Genomic DNA, 7,231 nt, shown 5'->3' on the forward strand with positions numbered 1-7,231 from the left:
CTGGGCTTTTGCTTCCTCCTCAGCGGAGGAGCATGGTCCTTCTGCATTTTTCTTCTCACTCTTAATCCAGTAGTGGTCAAGTCTTTTATACAGTTATTAGTCCTTAGGTATGTGTCCAAGCATTGTCCCTCAGGAATTCAGGAGCCAGGAAATCCTCCTTAGGTAAATATCCAGGTATCGTTCCCCAGGAAATCTTTCTGTGTATTCCTGTGTGTTTAGGCAGGGGTCTAGATGGAGGGGGGGAGGGTCTCCACCTTCCCCTTCTCCATCTAACCTGCCCACACACCCATTACACCCATTGTCTCACCATCCTCCCTTCCTGGAAGTGATCTTGTCCTGAAGGCATGATGGCTGGGTCCTCGGGCCATTGTTGTAGGCCAGCTGCAGTCAGTGTTATCATGATGCAATCGCAAGGTGATTTGCATCCAGGATTGGTCTTTGCAACTTCTTTCCAGTGGCTCTGCCCAACAACATATTGTCTGGGCAAGCAGCAAGTGATTTTATCTTTGTTGAGTCACACAAGGAGTTTAGTAGGAAACAATTCCAAGCCTCATTTGAACTCTCTCCTGAAGAGACATAAAATGGAAATAGAATATTTGTGCTAGGCTTTTTTCATTTAGATTTTACCCCAACAATGTTTTGATTAGTGTCTATTCACCTCATAAGCGAGATGTTTCAAACTGCGTAGAACTGCATGCATCTCCTCATCTCCTGAGAGGAAAGTGGTAGGCCAGAATTCCAAGCCTCATTTGAACTCTCTCCTGAAGAGAGATGAAATGGAAAATGAAATTTGGTGGTATGCTTTTCCCTTTAGGTTTTACCCCAGCAATGTTTTGATTAGTTTCTCTTCATCTCAGAAATGAGCTGTTTCAAACAGTATAGAGCAGCATGCACCTCCTGAGAGGAAAGTGCTAGTCCAGATTTAGAAGCCTCATTACTGCCAGATTATCCAAAGTGCCATCTGCAAAGGGTGAATATTTGGAGGAATTACAGTGGCATCCATGTAGATTTGGTACACTATGTGATGGTTTAACCCACTGACGTCAACAAAAACTCGGCTGAGCCCAGTCAGGGAAGCAAATGGAGCTGTATTTTTACAAGCAATAGTGGAATACAATGAATATATACAAAATATACAGTATTTACAACATTTTACAAGTATTTACAATAAGAAAATGTTGAGAATATGCCCTCAAAAATGAGCGGCAGATATATCAATGAAAAGATATGTTAAGTTTATTTTTTATATATATATACAAACTCTGTAACAGGGTATTTACAGTCACCCTTCACAGGTATCGATATTCAGTTAGTGGAACTATCTTTACAGAATGTTTATGTATGGGCACTTAAATCAAATGATTCACAGAACTTAGAATCAAAACTGATTCAGAAAGCGGCGGGGGAGGGGTTGGTCAGTGACCGGCAACCCTCCACCCGGAGCAATTTAAATGCTACCCTAACTGTAACTCTATAAAGAAAGGCTTGGCTTACTCACAAGCTGAGAACTTCGTGAAGTCTTCCCTTAATAATGTTTATAGTCCAGAGAATGTGGCACAGATGTGCCATAATAAGGAGACAGGAAATGGCACTGACCACGTGGCTGTGCCACACGGCTGCTGCTTCTCCCAGGATACAAAGGTTCCCCGCTCGGGGGGGTGTGCTGTGGCAGGTCAGCAATGCTGGTTCACACGGGCTACCAGGTTTTCTCCTGTGGTGATGGGTCACACAGCGGTTGATCCCACGGGGTACTGTCCATGCCACTGCACGCAGCTGTGTGACGGTGGCAAAGGACTGCGAGGCCTCTTGGAGCACTGGTTTCTAGTCCTGGACAAGGTGAATCACAACAGCACTGGCACGCACACAGATGCAGGCTCCAACATGAATGGGGGGGGGGGGGGCTCATTTACCAAATGACCCCAGTGAATACTGGTCCAATGAGCATCTGTTGCTAACAAAAGATTAACCAATGAACCTACACCTACCAAACATGGCATAAGTATATGCCAGAGTGTCCCAGCACTGTCCCTTTCTTAAAGGCACAGCGTCAAATGGTCACATATACCCAGGGAAACAAACATATAGCCTGGGCCTTGTGTACCACAGGGGTGAGACCACGCCCAGGTAGGCTGTTTACCTGGACTCAGTGGCACCAGGATCCGCCCCCTGCCACCTCCAGAAAGGAGGGGAAACAAAGGAGGGTTAACACACAGAGAAGTATGTCCTAGAAATGTTTGGGGCACAATCCTGACCATAAGCAACATTCACTACAGAAAACAACACAGAAATCCTCCTTGGACAGGAGGATTCCACCTTGCCCTCTCCCATCCTCCCCAACCTCACTTCCATCCCTTTTTCCTCTGTTAATTAGAAGAGAAGAGAAAAGGAGAAAATGTTAGAGGAATTTCAGTTAGCTCTAGGCATATTAGTAAGTCGTTAGTGCTTATCTCAAAGTCTTAGATAATAGGTCTCCCTCTCTGTCCAGAACAGCACCATGTGAGCAGAAAGAGACAGAGTGAGAACAGAATGTAAGATTATAAAACTACATCCCACTCATCTACCAATGAAATTTGTTTAGAATTATCACTCTCTTGTTTTCCTTTTTACACCAACTGTAGCTCCTAGCTTAAAGGCACAGCCTAAACTGTCACACACTACAATTTCAAAATTGTAGTGTAAGAGGTCAACAAGCCTTATATGTAGATTTGGGACACAATGGTACACTGTGGGATGGAAATGAGAGCTTAATATTTCATCACATCAGTGAAACACAATTGTTATGGCACAATGAAGGGACATCTGGACCTTTGATTAAGGTTCAGCTATTATGGTAGTTTTTCTCCTGTCCATGATACTGGGTTGGATTGGTTGATGTGTTGGACGCAATGATATTGAAGGTCTCTTCAAACCTGGTCTATTCTATTCTATTCTATTCTATTCTATTCTATTCTATTCTATTCTATTCTATTCTATTCTATGCTATTCTTCAATATGTAGAATTATCTTACCCTTTTTCCTTAGGAATGTGTCTCAAATATTTCCACAGCATGAAGCTACTGGTATATATATCACAGTATCACAGTATCACAGTATAACTAAGGTTGGAAGAGATCCCAAGGATCATTGAGTCCAACCTGTCTCCACAGACCTCATGACTAGACCATGGCACCAAGTGCCACGTCCAATCTCCTCTTGAACAACACCAGGGACGGTGACTCCACCACCTCCCTGGGCAGCCCATTCCAATGATGAACAACTCGCTCAGTGAAGAACTTTCTCCTCGCTTTGAGTCTAAACCTCCCCTGGCGCAGCTTGAGACTGTGTCCCCTTGTTCTGGTGCTGGTTGCCTGGGAGAAGAGACCAACCCCTTCCTGGCTACAAGCACCTTTCAGGTAGTTGTAGAGAGCAATGAGGTCACCCCTGATCCTTCTCCAGGCTAAACAATCCCAGCTCCTTCAGCCTCTCCTCATAGGGCTTGTGCTCAAGGCCTCTCACCAGCCTTGGGGCCCTTCTCTGGACATGTTCAAGTGTCTCGATGTCCTTCTTAAACTGAGGGGCCCAGAACTGGACACAGTACTCAAAGTGTGGCCTAACCAATGCAGAGTACAGGGGCACAATGACCTCCCTGCTCCTGCTGGCAATATGTCACTAATTCCCTCAGTCTGTAATGGTTTGTAGTACACATCCTTTTAAGTTTATGCTAACATCTAGTTTAACAGTTAAGAATTGTAACAATGTGTTTTGCATGACAGTGATACCTCCACTATATGTTAGTTGTTATAAGAATATCACTAAGTATAATATATCTTTTGTTGTACCATTGCAAAGATGAGCAGATGTATGGTTGTAGAGAGGTGCAGATAAGAAACAGGTCATAGGGGATTCAGCCTTGGCAGACAGTTCTGCCTTGAATGAGTAATGTAAACAACTCTAGGATGAACCTCTGTGGATAACAAAGGAAGAAACGAGAACTCCAGGGGGCTACCAAGAGGGAGAGAGAGGCAAAGACAGCAAGACTAATCAAAGCACTTAAGTACAGAGGATGCATGGACACAGGAGCTAGAAGATAGAAGCCATGATGTGTGTTAATAAAGTGGCTAAGGGCTAATGCCTGTAGGTGGTCACCTCTGCTGAACCATCCTGGGCTTGGTCTGTTTGTTCTCCACAGCCACTATACCTCACAGCTGGTGACCCCGATGTGCACTGAACTGCCACTGCATGCTGACCCCCTATAGGGTAGGAGACCTGCAGACCAGACACTGACCAACAGTGGAGGTCTGGGTGGAAGACTGGATTCTGCACCTTTGAAAGCAGAGTAATTTTCCCTGTGGTAAAGTACTAGCCCTTATGGGGTAAGACGACGGCAATGCAGAGAGTGGCTGGAGCTCATCTTGGAACTCAGACACCCCACTTCCTCCCTTGCTGTGCTATCCTGGTCTCTTCCTCCTTAGGGCTGGGGAGAAAGAACTGTAAAATCAAGACAAAGAGGTATTAATGGTGGATTAGAGCCTGAAGTAAATATTAAAAGAAAAAGAGGCAGTTCAGAGCCTGAAGTAAACATTAAAAGAAAAAAAGGCAGGTTAGAGCCAAAGAAGTCTGGATTTCAAGGACCCAGGACAGCAAGCAGGTGAGCTGTTGTGAACAGGAAATGGGAGCATAGATTTCAGCAGAGGCATTGAAAGGAAACACAAATACTTGCACATTAGAGTCACCATCTCACTGGATGAAAGGTGAGCAGCTGTGAACTATGGGGTAAGGGGGAAAAAAAAAGTATTTTGAGCATTTTTAGAGACATTGTTAAAGACCAGGAAAAAAGCATGGCTGGGGAGCAGAGACCTGTCCCAGAAGCCATTCACAAACTCTTTAAGCACCAGGAGAAGTATGTCGATACCTCAGCTCTTCAGCAGATGCTCTTTTCAGCTGCTAAGCACCACATCTCTATCACTACAAGGACAGGGATCTGGGATAAGATCAGAGCTAAGTTTTGGGACTATGGTAAGAAGAATGATAAGACTGGAGAGATTAAAGTAGTGCCTGACACTGAGGCTGTCTTGGAGAAGCAAGTGAGAAACACTGATTGCAGAGGGTTGTATGTCTTATGAAATCCTTCTGTGAATGATGTACTGAGAGTCTGCATGCATCAACATCCAGAGACTTTGGAAGAAGAGGCTTTTGCAGCTTTTCCCCTGAAGCAGATGGCAGTGTGGAGTGGGAGAAGGGGTCCTGTTCTGGCTATTTCAAGCCTCAGAATGGTGGTGTCAGCTATGGCAGGGGGGGCAAGTGGTGGCAGCGGTTCCCACAGCAGTTTGGTTTGTCCAACCAACTAGTGCTGCAGTGGCTTCCAGTAGCAGCAGTAGTTACCAGCCCTTGATTCTTTAAAGAAATGCCACACTCTATTTTTCATCTCTAAGAAACTAGTGCAAAAGCAACTCTGGAGAAAAAGCAGTACTTACGCATTTGGTATGTTTGTTCTAAAGCTTGAAAATCTGCACATTTCTGAAGAAAACATCAAGTGAACAATGGAAGAAGAGTGCTTTACCTACTGCTGTCTGTTTCCAGCTTATTCCCCTCCACCCCTTCACACCCTCCCCCTCTTCTCTCTGTTTCTCTCTCTCTCCCTCATTTGCAGTCCTTTGTGGTCTGCAGAAGCTGTTTAACGTTTAAAGTAAAGTGCTAAATTTTGTTAAAAAGGATATTCCAACATTTTGTAGGTACAAACCTGATATGAATAATGATTTAACATTATTTCTGATTGTCAGGGTTTTGGGATATTTGTTATTTTGATGTTTGTAATAGTTCCATTTTAACAGTAAGGATAATGAATAATGAATACTTACAAGAAGTATTTTAGTAATTGTAATAATGTATGTTAAGTAATCAGTAAGAATATAAGATTAAGTAATCATGAGTAATAGAATATGTTGTTTTACAAGTTTATAGGTTAAGTTTGTCTTCTGGTTCAAACCATCTTTTTTTGTGTGCCATGGCATTTCAAAAGAGGTCTATGTGATATAAATAATGGTTACAGTAAATAAGTTTTTTATTGTACACAAAACGCTTTAGGTAATGTAACATTTTTTTAGACATTCATTTGATAGTTTAATTTTAACATAATTCTTTGAATTTTTAGGTATTCTGGTATTAGCATAATTTAGGACTTTATAATAGGGATATTATAAGATGTTGTTCTGGACTTTGTGTTCACAAAAGTTTTAGGATAAGGGTTATAAAAATGCAAGAAAAACCTCACAAGACCCCCCCCCCCAAAAAAAAAAAAAAAAAAAAAAAAAAAAAAAAAAAAAAACCAAAACATTTTTTTGGCTACATTACACCAAGGTTTAGCCTAGGACAAGGCAAAGTCTAGGAAAGGAATTTATATTTTCTCACCTACAGGCTTTAGTGATACCAGCAAGGACAAGTCAACCTATGTCATGAGCTGGAAAGATCAGTTCTGCAATGCCATTCTCCATATATCTCAGCTGACAACGCAGAAATCAACACATGGACAGACACCACTAGAAACACCACAGCCAGATGAAGGATGACTGTGCTGAAAGTCAGCTGACCACTAAGACTGGTCACAGTGCCTGTCATGTTAAAGCATCAAGCTGAAGATTTGTGATTATAAGCTAAAAAGCCTATGGACTTTCAGCCCAAATTCCTTTGTTCTGTGGGCAGGTCTGAAGGAGGCTGTCAGAATGGAACTTAGATTTCAGGCCTACCATTTTTTAATTGCTAGAGCGTGAACTGCACGTCAACATTTTTGAAGCAGTGCCCATCATCTGTCACCCTCACTGTAAAGAAGTTTCTCCTCATAGAATAGAATAGAATAGAATAGAATTAACCAGGTTGGAAGAGACCTTCGAGATCATCGTGTCCAACCTATCATCTGACACCACCCAATCAACTAAACCATACAACCAAGCATCCTGTCAAGCCTCGCCCTGAACACCCCCAGCGTCGGCGACCCCACCACCTCCTCAGGCAGCCCATTCCAATGGGCAATCACTCTCTCTGTGTAAAACTTCCTCCTAACCTCCAGCCTAAACCTCCCCTGACGCAGCCTGAGACTGTGTCCTCTTGTTCTGGTACTGGTTGCCTGGGAGAAGAGACCAACCTCTGCCTGTCTACAAGCCCCCTTCAGGTAGTTGTAGAGAGCAATAAGGTCACCCCTGAGTCTCCTTTTCTCCAGACTAAGCAACCCCAGCTCCCTCAATCTCTCCTCATAGGG

The sequence above is a fragment of the Dryobates pubescens genome, chromosome Z, assembly GCF_014839835.1.
Source record: "Dryobates pubescens isolate bDryPub1 chromosome Z, bDryPub1.pri, whole genome shotgun sequence".
NCBI classification, from domain to species: domain Eukaryota; kingdom Metazoa; phylum Chordata; class Aves; order Piciformes; family Picidae; genus Dryobates; species Dryobates pubescens.